Genomic DNA, 12,649 nt, shown 5'->3' on the forward strand with positions numbered 1-12,649 from the left:
TAGATATATCTATATCTAGATATCTATATCTATATATATATCTCTATAGATAGATATATCTATATCTAGATATATATATCTAGATATAGATATAGATATATACTGTATATAACATATATATATATATATATTTATATCTAATCTACATAATTATAAACTAGGGGTGCTCACACTAGGGGTGCTCACACTTTTTCAGCATGCAAGCTACTTATTATGCGAGCAGACACGCCGGCATCGGAGCTCTGCGGTAGCGAGGCAATGCCGAGAAGTGTTAACGCGACACGTAGAGACAGAAATGACATGCTGTGGTTTGGATACGATCAATAACAGACGGCTGTTTAGTTTAATAAAAGAACAAAGACGTGCTCTTGAAGAAAAGGGACCTTACATTACTTCTGCTGTAATCTGGCACGATAGAGAAAATTACAGGGTGGCGGGCGGAGATTTCAGGGGGGCAGGCCAATTTTTTTTTAATGTCATGCGATCTACCAATACTAAGCCGCGATCGACTGGTAGATCGCGATCGACGTATTGAGCACCCCTGCTCTTAACGATGTTGATATTTACTCTTTTTAATCTTATAGTGGTTTCATGAAATTTTTCTAGGGGTGCCTAGGAAACTTCTGTGGCTCTAGGTAAGATTTAATTTATTTTATACATATAAAATAATTCTCTTTGGGGGCATTCTGCCTGCGCAGATATCAGCATCTTACCCCTGGTTTATCCTACTTCAGGATGGAGTCCAATTGCCAAAAAGACTTTGCACTATTGCAATATGCTATTGTAAATAAATTATTGTTAAACTCTAAATACCCGTCTCTCCTGGTTGAAATATTCTTAGGCAAGTCTTTTACATTTTCATTTTTAAAAATGTATACTGTACAAATATTAATTTCTATTTTGAACCTGCAGTGACTGCTTCACTTCAGTTGACTAGTCTAATGCTCTGCTTGTGACTAGAGGCTGCAGAGTTAATTGCATCCCATAATTCAGGGGTGTCCAAAGTCTGGCCCGCGAGCCAATCGTGGCACGCGGTCAGATTTCATATGGCCCGCAGCTTCGGTCTTATAATGTATTATCTATGGCCCGCCAGCACTGTTAAATATATAATACAACTTTCAAATGCAATTCCTCCTTCAACCGCTAGGCAAGAGTATTGGACTTATACTTTGGCATCGTTCAATTGTTCGTCTCGCGAGAACAAGGCAACCGTGTGATAGTTAGTACAGCTTTACTGTTGCACACACTTGTCCAACCTACTTTCAAGCACACGGTGCCGCGAATTCTTCTCCGATCATTTCTCCCATGGCAAGTAAAAAGAGGAAAGTTGACAATGTGTGCCGCCGCTTTCAGGAGAAATGGGAATTACAGTATTTCTTCACTGACACTCGAGGCAATTGTGTTTGCCTAATTTGTCGAGAGACGGTTGCCTCGTTTAGAATTTAATGTAAAGAGACACTACCAGACAAAACATGCCAACGCATTTGACAAGCTAACGGCGGTGACCGCTGAAAAGTGAAGCAACTCAAAGCTGCTCAACAGCGATTCTTCCAGCCAATGATTCAAATGAAAACGTTACCAAAGCAAGCTACAGTGGCGATGTTAATAACTAAAAATGGCAAACCTTTACAGAGAGTACGTTTATCAAGGACTGTGTCATGAAAATGGTGGAGAACATTTGCCCCGAGAAGAAGCAAGAATTTATGAACGTTTGCCTGGCTCGTAACACTGTGGCACGGAGAATTGAGGACATATCGTCAGATATTCATAGACAATTGAGGGATAGGGGAGTGACTTTTGATTATTTTTCATTAGCCTGCGATGAAAGCACAGATGCATCTGACACTGCACAGCTACTGATTTTTTTAAGAGGAGTTGATGACGACATGAACGTAACAGAGGAGCTGCTTGACCTCCAAAGCCTCAAAGGCCAAACAAGAGGAACGGATTTATTCGCTGCTGTTTGTGCAGCTGTTGAGGATATGAAACTACCATGGAGTAAAGTTTGTGGGATTATTACCGATGGTGCGCCTGCCATGACTGGTGAACGAAGTGGATTGTCCACACTGATCTGCAATAAAGTCAGCGAAGAAGGAGGTAACGCTATAAAACTCCACTGTATCATTCACCAGCAGGCTCTCTGCGCAGAAATTCTCAAATTTGAGCACGTTATGACACCGGTGGTAAAGGCAATAAATTCCATTCGATCTAAAGCTCTATACCACCGCCAGTTTCAGCAGTTTTTGCTTGACATCCAGGCTGAATCTGGACGGCGTAATATATCACAACGATGTGAGGTGGCTCAGTCGGGGGTCTGCATTGAAGCGATTTTTCTCTCTCAGAGGGGAAATCGGACATTTTTTGGATGAAAAGGGGCAACCAATGCAAGAACTGTCAGATCCTGTATGGCTGGCAGATTTGGCTTTTTTGGTTGACATAACGAAGCATCTGAATGCACTGAATGTTAATCTTCAAGGACGAGGCGCAGTGGTGAGCCAGCTATATGCACATCAAGGCCTTTGGAAGCAAGCTGCAACTTTTCCGAAGACACTTGTCACAATCGGAACCCTGCACTGCACATTTCCCAGCTTTGAAAGAGGTCATTGACAGTTTTCCACAGGACCACATCGGTGCGCAAATGGAGAAATATGCAGCAGGCGTCACATCTCTTTCTGTGGAAATAAACAAACGCTTTCGGGATTTTGCAGCTATTGAAAAGGAGATGTTGCTTTTCTCTTCTCCCCTCTCCGTGGACCCTGATGATGCTCCTCCACAGCTGCAGCTGGAGCTCATTGAGCTGCAGTGTGACGACGAGTGGCGCGGCAGACACCAGCAGCTTTCTCTTGTTGACTTTTACCGGCAGCTGGATAAAGGCAGGTTTCTAGAAATGCGAACACGACACTGTTCAGTGAGCGTATATATACGCTCACTGAACTCGCTCCTAGTTCTAATGGTAGCAATTTGCACAAGTGTAATAGTCTCAGCCGTGTGGAAACCACTCAGCTCCCACACTCACGTGTGTGATTATGAGCACTCATTAAATTCATAAATCATTACTTTAATGAGTCGGGTGGAAGAAAAATACAGATTGCCTCGCAAATGACAGCTATTTTATCCATTTGTCAATTATAAAGTAATATTTCATAATTGATATGAAGCACAACAGAGAGAGCTTGTGGGGCTCCAGGGTGGTGAAGTTGATACAAGGCACTTACTTCTTGTTGGTGATTGGCAGATGTATGAGAAATAAATGACGGGCTTGCAAGTGTATGGTCTTCTGACTAAACTACTTCATTTATTTGACAGATACACTTTTACCCTCTCAACTTTTTGAAACTGTTATAGAGAGCTGAAATGATTATTATCCTTGACCAGAAACAAAGATTAAAGTCTAAAGTCCAATTGTTCTTCTATTTGTTCATGTTTCTCAAATGTTTCATTGATCTCTTCAGGCCAACAGTATGTACCTGACAATACTCTGAGCCGGACCTGTTTGTTGCAAAGTAAAAACACAAATGTACCTTTATAGTTATTTTCAATAGGGTTCTTTATTTTGTTATCATTGGTGCCTCTTCAGTGTTGGTAAGTTCTCTATGATCATTTTGAAATATGCACCTGCAGTGTTATACAAATGATAATAATATTAATCAATTAAATTCCCTGTTTCCCCTTATATTACAGTGATGTTTTGTTCCCTTGCACCTACATCTGTCTATAATGATGCATAAATTACTTTATGTTCTGGTACGCGATCAGTAAAGATAACAATTGTTTATGAGTATATTTGAATAAAATTGGGAACAATCATCCTGCACGTTGCTGGCCGTTTCTCCATTTCATTTATATCAACAATATATTATAGATAACAGTAATAACAATAAGGCCTTAGAGTCAAATGGAAATCAAAGGGGAGAATATTTATTGTATATAAAGTGTCATACATTGTCAGATATTTTCACTATATCAGAAAAATGATACAATATAAAGAAAGACATATCGAGAAGGTTTGTTGAACATGTATATAATTGTGCTACTCAGCAAATAAACAGTAACAATACTGTACATACATGAACATGAACATACGGGATTTTATGCGACAAATGACATTTGAACGTTTTTAGATGGTTTGCTTCTTCAGCCTGAAGCTTCAGTCTCCTCCTTGATTTCTTGTCAGCAGATGATGCAAACAGCGGATGACAGCTTCCTGTCTGGATGACAGCTTCCTGTGTGGGGGGAGAGCTTCCGAACCCGTCGGCACAGAAGAAGCAGATGGAAACAAACTACGTCCTCTGCTGGTGGGGACGGGACCCTCCTCGGCCTCCTGGCTGGCGGGTGGTGTCGGGGTGGGGGGGCAGCTAGGACCTTATTCACTGGGTCTTGGACTCTGGGGTGCTGAGAGGGGTTCAGAGGTCTGCTGGGGGTCTGGGCATCGGGATGGTTGACGCCCACCATCAGCTTCCCCAAGAGTGAGACGAAAGTCCAGTGGAGTCCTGCCTGTGAGACACAAACACAAGAGATGAATACTTTTGAAATCAACGACACATTGTTGTGTTGAATCTGGCCTCTATTGATGGAATCGTACGACTTCTGTAGTCTTGGAGAGGGATTACTTACTCAGCCCACTGAAAGAAAGACCACCGCCGCTGTCCATCTGGTCCTGTGGTCCTCATCTGGTCCTCATCTGGTCCTCCATCCTCCTCAGCTGGTCCTCATCTGGTCCTCATCTGGTCATCTGGTCCTCATCTGGTCCTCATTTGGTACTCATTTGGTCCTCTGATCCTCCATCGTCCTCATCTGGTCCTCATCTGGTCATCTGGTCCTCCATCCTCCTCATCTGGTCCTCAACCTGGGTAAAAGAGACTTGGAGACTTTTCTTAACGTTAGTAGTTTTTATCACACATCTGTCTGGTTCAGCCACCTTCACCTAACTAAGAATAACCAGAGAGTCAAATGAACACGGGAACATATCTGATTTATTGCAGAGAATACAAACACAGCTCATACTGCAGTCGCAGAGACCCGACAGCCCGGCACCAAACTCTCACAACACCCCACAAAAGCCCCAGAGGAAACCAGGAGAAAGCCTTGTCCAAGTCCACAAAACACATGTAGACTGGTTGGGCAAACTCCCAGGACCCCTCCAGCAGTCTTGCGAGGGTAAAGAGCTGGTCCACTGTTTCACAACTGGGACGGAATCACTGCTCCTCTTGAACCACGAGGACCGCAACCCACAAGGCAGACCCTCTCCTTCTCCGGGGAAAACTCCCAACATGGCGGCGCTCAGACGAGGGCTTGGAAGTGTTTCTCTGGTCCAGGCGACGAAGCTAAAGTCTGGAAGATGAAAATGTCAAAATAATACTTACCGAATTTTTTAGGCATCAAATCTGTGGTTGGTTTGTCAAGATTAAGCCTCCTTAAAATAGTGCTCCGACGATTTGGTGGTTGGATGGTAAAAATGCTTCACGGTGAAGAACCGGAGTAAACTCATTCCCAAGAAACATCATAGGTCTGTCAAGTTGTTCCAATTCCAAAGTCCCCATGTAGCCAACCACGGTCCAGATGCCCGAATGGGACTTGCTCCACTTTACCGAATGCAGAATGCATTTCCCACCAGCATCAGGGAACAATGGCGGAGGAGACAATACACAACTGGAAGGTGAAACTTTGAAATGGTATTTTCTTGAGGTGAGATGTGAGTTGTTTAGGCATCACATCTGGTCGGGTTGTCAAGATTAAGCCTCCATGAAAATGGATCTGAGGTGATGATGTCGTCAGGTGAGCTGCTGTTCTAATTGCAGGATGACCGTACTGCATCCTCCCGTGCCTGGGACTCCAAAGTACACATCTGGGGGCGGAGCTTCTTCAGGATGATCCGCACCAAAACCTCTTCTACAGGATGAAACCTATTGCCAACCCCGCCCCACGCGAGGGAAGGCTGTCTGGTGCTTTGTCAGTCCTGCCAGACATAAAGGTTTAAAATCCTGCAGCGAACAGGCTGAGGGTCTCAATCCGAGTCGCTGTCCTCCTCCCACTGCCAGTGTGTTCTGTTGGTGGAGGATCCGAGGCCTGAAGAGGAGGGCGGAGATCGTGGTCCTCATCTCAAAATGCGTTTTTGTCTGAACTTGTGAAACATCTTAAGTCTGTCAAGTTGTTCCAATTCTGAAGTTCCCATATAGCCAAAGTGGGAGGAGTCACAACCGAGCCCGGATGTAACTCCGCCCACTTTAACGGTGATGCATCCTAAATGACTTGTCCGTACTTGGGAGACAAATATCCCAAAATGCAGCCTCCTTAACAATGTGCTGGGACAATTTGGTGGCGTGATGGTAAAAATATTTCACTGTGAAGAACCTGAGTAAACTCAAGAGCAAGAGCAGCTGATGTGATGATGTCATCAAGTGAGCTGCTGTTCTAGAGGCAGAATGAATCCTGTCCCTGGGAGTCTGGACTCCAAAAGAGTCCAAAGTACAAGACCAAACTTAGTGTGCTTTGTCTTGAAACCTCTTCCTCCTCTTCTTCGTGGAGAAGCTGAGGCCTGACTTGGAGGGTGGAGACTCTTAGTCTCTTCTCTGGTCCTCTTGGTGGAGGATCCGAGGCCTGAAGTGGAGGGTGGAGGTCGTGGTCGTTTCTCAAAATGCGTTCTCGTCTTACTTGTGAAACATCATAGGTCTGTCAAGTTGTTCCAATTCCAAAGTCCCCATGTAGCCAACCACGGTCCAGATGCCCGGATGGGACTTGCTCCACTTTACCGAATGCAGAATGCATTTCCCACCAGCATCAGGGAACAATGGCGGAGGAGACAATACACAACTGGAAGGTGAAACTTTGAAATGGTATTTTCTTGAGGTGAGATGTGAGTTGTTTAGGCATCACATCTGGTCGGGTATCAAGATTAAGCCTCCATGAAAATGGATCTGAGGTGATGATGTCGTCAGGTGAGCTGCTGGTCTAATTGCAGGATGACCGTACTGCATCCTCCCGTGCCTGGGACTCCAACGTACACATCTGGGGGCGGAGCTTCTTCAGGATGATCCGCACCAAAACCTCTTCTACAGGATGAAACCTATTGCCAACCCCGCCACACGCGAGGGAAGGCTGTCTGGTGCTTTGTCAGTCCTGCCAGACATAAAGGTTTAAAATCCTGCAGCGAACAGGCTGAGGGTCTCAATCCGAGTCGCTGTCCTCCTCCCACTGCCAGTGTGTTCTGTTGGTGGAGGATCCGAGGCCTGAAGTGGAGGGCGGAGATCGTGGTCCTCATCTCAAAACCAGTTCTTGTCTGAACTTGTGAAACATCTCAAGTCTGTCGAGTTGTTCCAATTCTGAAGTTCCCATATAGCCAAAGTGGGAGGAGTCACATCCGAGCCCGGGTGTGACTCCTCCCACTTTAACAGTGATGCATCCTAAATGATTTGTCATCCTTGGGAGTTGGGAGACAAATATCCCAGAATTCTGCCTCCTTAAAATTGTGCTGGGACAATTTGGTGGCGTGATGGTAAAAACGCTTCACAGGGAGGAGCCCGAGTAAACTCAAGAGCAAGAGCAGCTGATGTGATGATGTCATCAGGTGAGCTGCTGTTCTAAAGGCAGAATGACCGCACTGGGTCCTCCTGACCATGGGACTCCAAAGTGCAAAACGGGGACGGAGCTTCTTCAGGATTGACCGCACCAAAATCTGTGCTGCAGGATGAAACCTATTCCCAACCCCGCCAGACGCGAGGGAAGGCTGTCTGGGGCTTTATCAGACATGAAGGTTTAAGATCCTGCAGCAAGCAAGCGGTCGGCCTCAATCCTCGTCGCTGTCCTCATCCGTCTGCCAGTATCTTCGGAAGGTAACAACGTCCCTGAAGTCCTCTTCTCTGGTCCTCTTGGTGGAGGGTCCCGCCGTCCTCTTCCCTGGTCCTCTTCACGGAGGAGCCGAAGCCGGAGGTGGAGGGGGCGGAGTCCTCTTCGTCCTCTTCGTCCTCTTCTGGCCGGGGGAAGAAGGGGGGCGGCGCACCAAGGAAGGGGATGGGAGGAAGGAAGGGCTGGTCATCTTCTTCGTCCTCAATCTCGGACATGGAGCCGTAGCCGGAGTCCTCGCTGTCCGTGTTGGGCTCCCATCCCTCGTCGTCATCAAATGGGACCTGGGGACCCCAACCACCGCGATCCCAACCGCCGCGATCCCAACCACCGCGATCCCAACCACCGCGATCCCAACCACCCTCAGGCATGGCCTGACCCACAAATGCAATAGCAGCCTCACCTCGATTACCTTCGTCGTCTAAGGCGATCCGGAAGACGTCCATCGCAGGCAGCAGCACGATGTCGTTCAGAGCAGCTAAGAGAGAAACGTTCAAACCGTCAGGATTTCTCGTAACAGGAAATAAATATTTCTGTATTACATTTAGCAATAATATATTATTATTAGAAATAATAGAAAATAAAAAAAACACAGCGTATCCTTTCAACGACAGACCACATAAGAGTGCTGAAGAGTGCATAAGAGCCTTTTATACATTTAACAGTTACATCCAACATAGTGCAGCTCTGTTTAAACAGATGAGGGAATCTGAATCAAGTAATGCTGCTTCCATGTGACACTTCATGTTAAACTTTAATACATTTTGTAAATATTAAAAAAATATATTTCACAAAGATGGACATGTTGACAATATAATAAAGATGTATTCTAATGGAAATCATAATAATAATTATTATTATCGTTATTGATAATGTCAGCAACATTTGCATATGTCTTAAACAACAAAGTGGGATTCATAATGAATTAGTTAATTTAATAATTATTCATTCATAAAGTTTGGGGGCCTTTCACAGCTTTTGGTGGTCAATTAAGCGACAGTTGAGCTCTCGGCAAAGACATTTATTCAGGACGTCGGTGAATAAAAATATGAATAAATGGTTCGCGATAAACGGCGTGAACGTATTTAATATACATGAAACCACGCGCGTCATGACGCAGTGAAACATGGCGACACAGTAACCTCTTTGCTTTATAACTCATTATTCTCCCGTTCACGAGGTGCACCTCAGGGCGCGTGGAGGATGCTGGAGGCAGCGCGCGCTCTGCGCTGCCATCAGTTAACGCTATAACAGATCGCTCTCTTGTCCCCCCGAAAGCAAAGCACCGCAACAACGAGCACAGTGCATTTCAATGTTAAATGTCAAATAAATCACTTTAATAGCTAAAGTAAAGGAGCAGATGTGTGTACAGTAAGTCCCGTTTCAACGGGCAAAACAGAGCAACTCAGGGTCACGTGCATGCAGGTCACGTGACCGCGGAGGCCGCAACGCTTCACATCGAACGAAATAAATGCACTTTGCAAATTTTACTTGAAAATTCTATAAAAACGTTCGAGGCGCCATCTTTTTTCTGTAATTGCCAAGTTAAACTTAGACGTTTTGATAACTTAAATCCAAAATCATAGGGGTTTCGACGGCCTACAATAATTGTCAACACACTCCGCACATCTTCAGCAATTTTCAAGACAGTCTGCACCTCAAATATTTTTTTACACGACGAATCATCGACTAAGGGTCACTTTTCACAAAACATCGTTTCCCCCTCATTGCCAGACAACATTTTTAACCTTAAAACTCACTGATTTCTAAACTAAGAACACTTTTATGGATTTAAGGGGACACATTAATAATATAAATGCTAAATTAAATGTAAAATGGGTCTTACCGTCACAGTTATAGTCCAAATCAAAGCCCAGTCCGTTCAGCAGGGGCTCGTCCTCGGTTCTCGGTCGTCGGAGGGCCTCTTTCAGGGTCTCAGGGTCTCTCGTAGTCCGGATCTGGTGTCGTTAGGTTCGCCAACAAGTTTTGTATCCAGCAAAAAGTCTCAAGAAGTGCAAAAGTCTCAAGGTATCCTTCACAGGTTTGGGTTCACAGGAGAGTCCACGGGGGGGTTCAGCTCATGTCAAAGTCCAAAGTGCAAAGGGAAGAATCAGAACGTCCGCGGCCTTTTTATAGCCTCGGTCCGGTTTCCATGGCATTGACGTTACTGCACGTGCGTGCGTGCCTGCGTGCGTGCGTGCGATTGAGCAATACAGAGAGATATTAATGATTTCCCCCATATTTTTCTAATATAGATTTGATTCATTATTATTATTATCATTATCATTATTCTTATTAATATTATCAGTATATTATTTCTCAGTGATCTGTTGCTATTCAGTGCAGCTGTATGCGCTGTAAAGCCAAACATGATGCTAATTATATTATATATTATTATCTTATTATTTAAAAGGGACCATGAGTTAAAACATAAATGTCACCATTTGATGCACTGTACCAGATTAGCTGCACATCATTTGCATATGTAGTCCCTTGACAGACCATAACAAATATAAAACAATAACAAACAGTATACATTTACAGGATATGTGAACAACTTGACCTGCTGTTGGCATCAGAAGGAAAAGTCAGGGGATCAGTCAAGGATAATCCTCTGCGGATCATGAATGTCAAACAAAATATATCATCTAATATTTGCTTACGTATTTCAGTCTGGGGTGGACCGATTGAGCCTCTGTTTGTGAAATACAAATGTGATGCAAAAAAAGAAAAAGAAACACTTTCATACTTTATTGCTTGTGGTATTTCCTCAGGATGAACAGTAGGCCTACAAAGCCAACGTTATAATCTGCGTATAGACAGCATGTGATGATACATGGGCTGTTCAGGTGCCTCTAAATAGTTGACATTAATATGTTATATGTATTAGCCACACAATATACTTGTATTCCCACACATGTCAACCATCCACATTATAAGAGTCTACATCCTTTTCCTTCTGGGTGTTTCCATGGGTCTTTAAAGGTACACGTTCTATTCCAGCAGCTATAGCCACATTCTTGTGATTACTTTCTTTATTTTGCCAGTGACTCACCAGGTACCTGGCGAGTTATCAAGAAAACACCAAGAGGAAGACTGGCGCGTAACTCTGACGATGTTATTTTCCTCCAGTCACCTTGACCCTCATCAGCAGACTTAACACATGATCCTGGCTGCATTGTGACTGTAATCTGAAAAAGAAAGAGGGAAAAAAGCCTTCCGTTTTCCATCTGAAGCATGGAGCAAGTTTTCCCATGATACCCTTTTCCATTATCTCACAGAATATAACAATCTCACAGAATATAACCCACAGAAATACTTTTTTCTTAATTTGCCCCAAGTCATTCTGTTTTTGTAGTATGTTGAGGATTGCTTTTGAAGTATTTGTATTCACTGTATGTCAATTGGAAATGCTGATACAAGCCTTTTGACTTCTTTGGGGACAAGTTAAATATGTTTTATTGGGGAGCAATAAAAAGATGCTTTTCATTCTCTTACAATAGCCAAATCACTGTATTCTACAGGAATGTTGCGTCTACGTGTTATTATGGGACTAAAGTAAATCATGAACTCCTGAATCAGGTTGATCAAGTGGAGGAAAAAATACCATGTATTTTGATAATTCCTTCCAAGTGTAAAAAGACTACAAAGCAAGCATTATCACAATTAACTGTATTTGAAAGAGATAAGAATCAATGTGTAATCCGGTTTCCTAAACAAGAAATGGTTCCCTTCCTGCAACAGCAGGCGCTAACACCTCTTTCGGGAAACAAAGGTGGAACAAAAGCTTGATGGTTTACTTCAATGGTCAAGATCCTATCTGTAAACAATGGCTTTCCAGACACTGATTTTATGGAGTCAATCATGACAGTGCCAAGATAAATTTCCGACTCCTATGGATAAATATCATCCTTCCCATAACTCACTTAAATACAATCTAAACATCTTAGTCATTTCCAGCCCAACCTGCATGTGTTTATTGATGAGAGATATATACATATAAAGAGAATTTTCATTTCCTATATTATATGTGCTTTGTTTTATCACTCTGACACATGAACATGAGTGAACATTCTGAAACAAATATGGGATTTAACTATAACTATAACTATTAAGACAAGGCCTCAAACTATAGATTACATAAATTATAATTTAAACTATATATACATTTGGGAAACAAGTATATATGTATATATATATTTAATTAATAATGCGTATTATTGTCATATGTTAAATAGTACTTGGCACGCAGAATGTATTTACATGTATTTATAGTCCACATATTTATGATGCTGTTGTTATTTACAACAGTGTATATTCATCGCTTCCCTCAATTGGCTGAACGTTTAATCATTTGACATTTCAACCAATCAGAGCGAAGGCAGATGAGCAGCGTCGCGCCTACGTCACATCCGTTTCAAACAACGGCGCGCGGTATGTTTGTCCAAAGCGACGCAAAGACTGTAAGGTCCACGGTCACCTATCTTCTTCAGTTACCTTTCCACGGTTTTAGCGAATAACCAAAACAAAACGGTGACGCTCAGAGAAACAAACGCGTAAGTGGGACGTTATGCTCCTGAAAAGAAGATTCAGTCAAGTAATTTATGGTAAGACGCTATAACTTAACTAATTTAGCTAACGTTATGTGTTGTAGAAACTATCATGAACTACCACGCTAACATTAAACGTTAGCAACACACATATCATAGCGAGCTAACGCTAGTCTCGTTTCTCCCTGGTTTAAACATGCATTTCAAGCTTTTTCCTCCTCGCGACAGAATTCCTGACCCGCCGGTGACCGCTGTCATCA

This window comes from Pseudoliparis swirei, chromosome 5, assembly GCF_029220125.1.
Source record: "Pseudoliparis swirei isolate HS2019 ecotype Mariana Trench chromosome 5, NWPU_hadal_v1, whole genome shotgun sequence".
Classification (NCBI taxonomy): domain Eukaryota; kingdom Metazoa; phylum Chordata; class Actinopteri; order Perciformes; family Liparidae; genus Pseudoliparis; species Pseudoliparis swirei.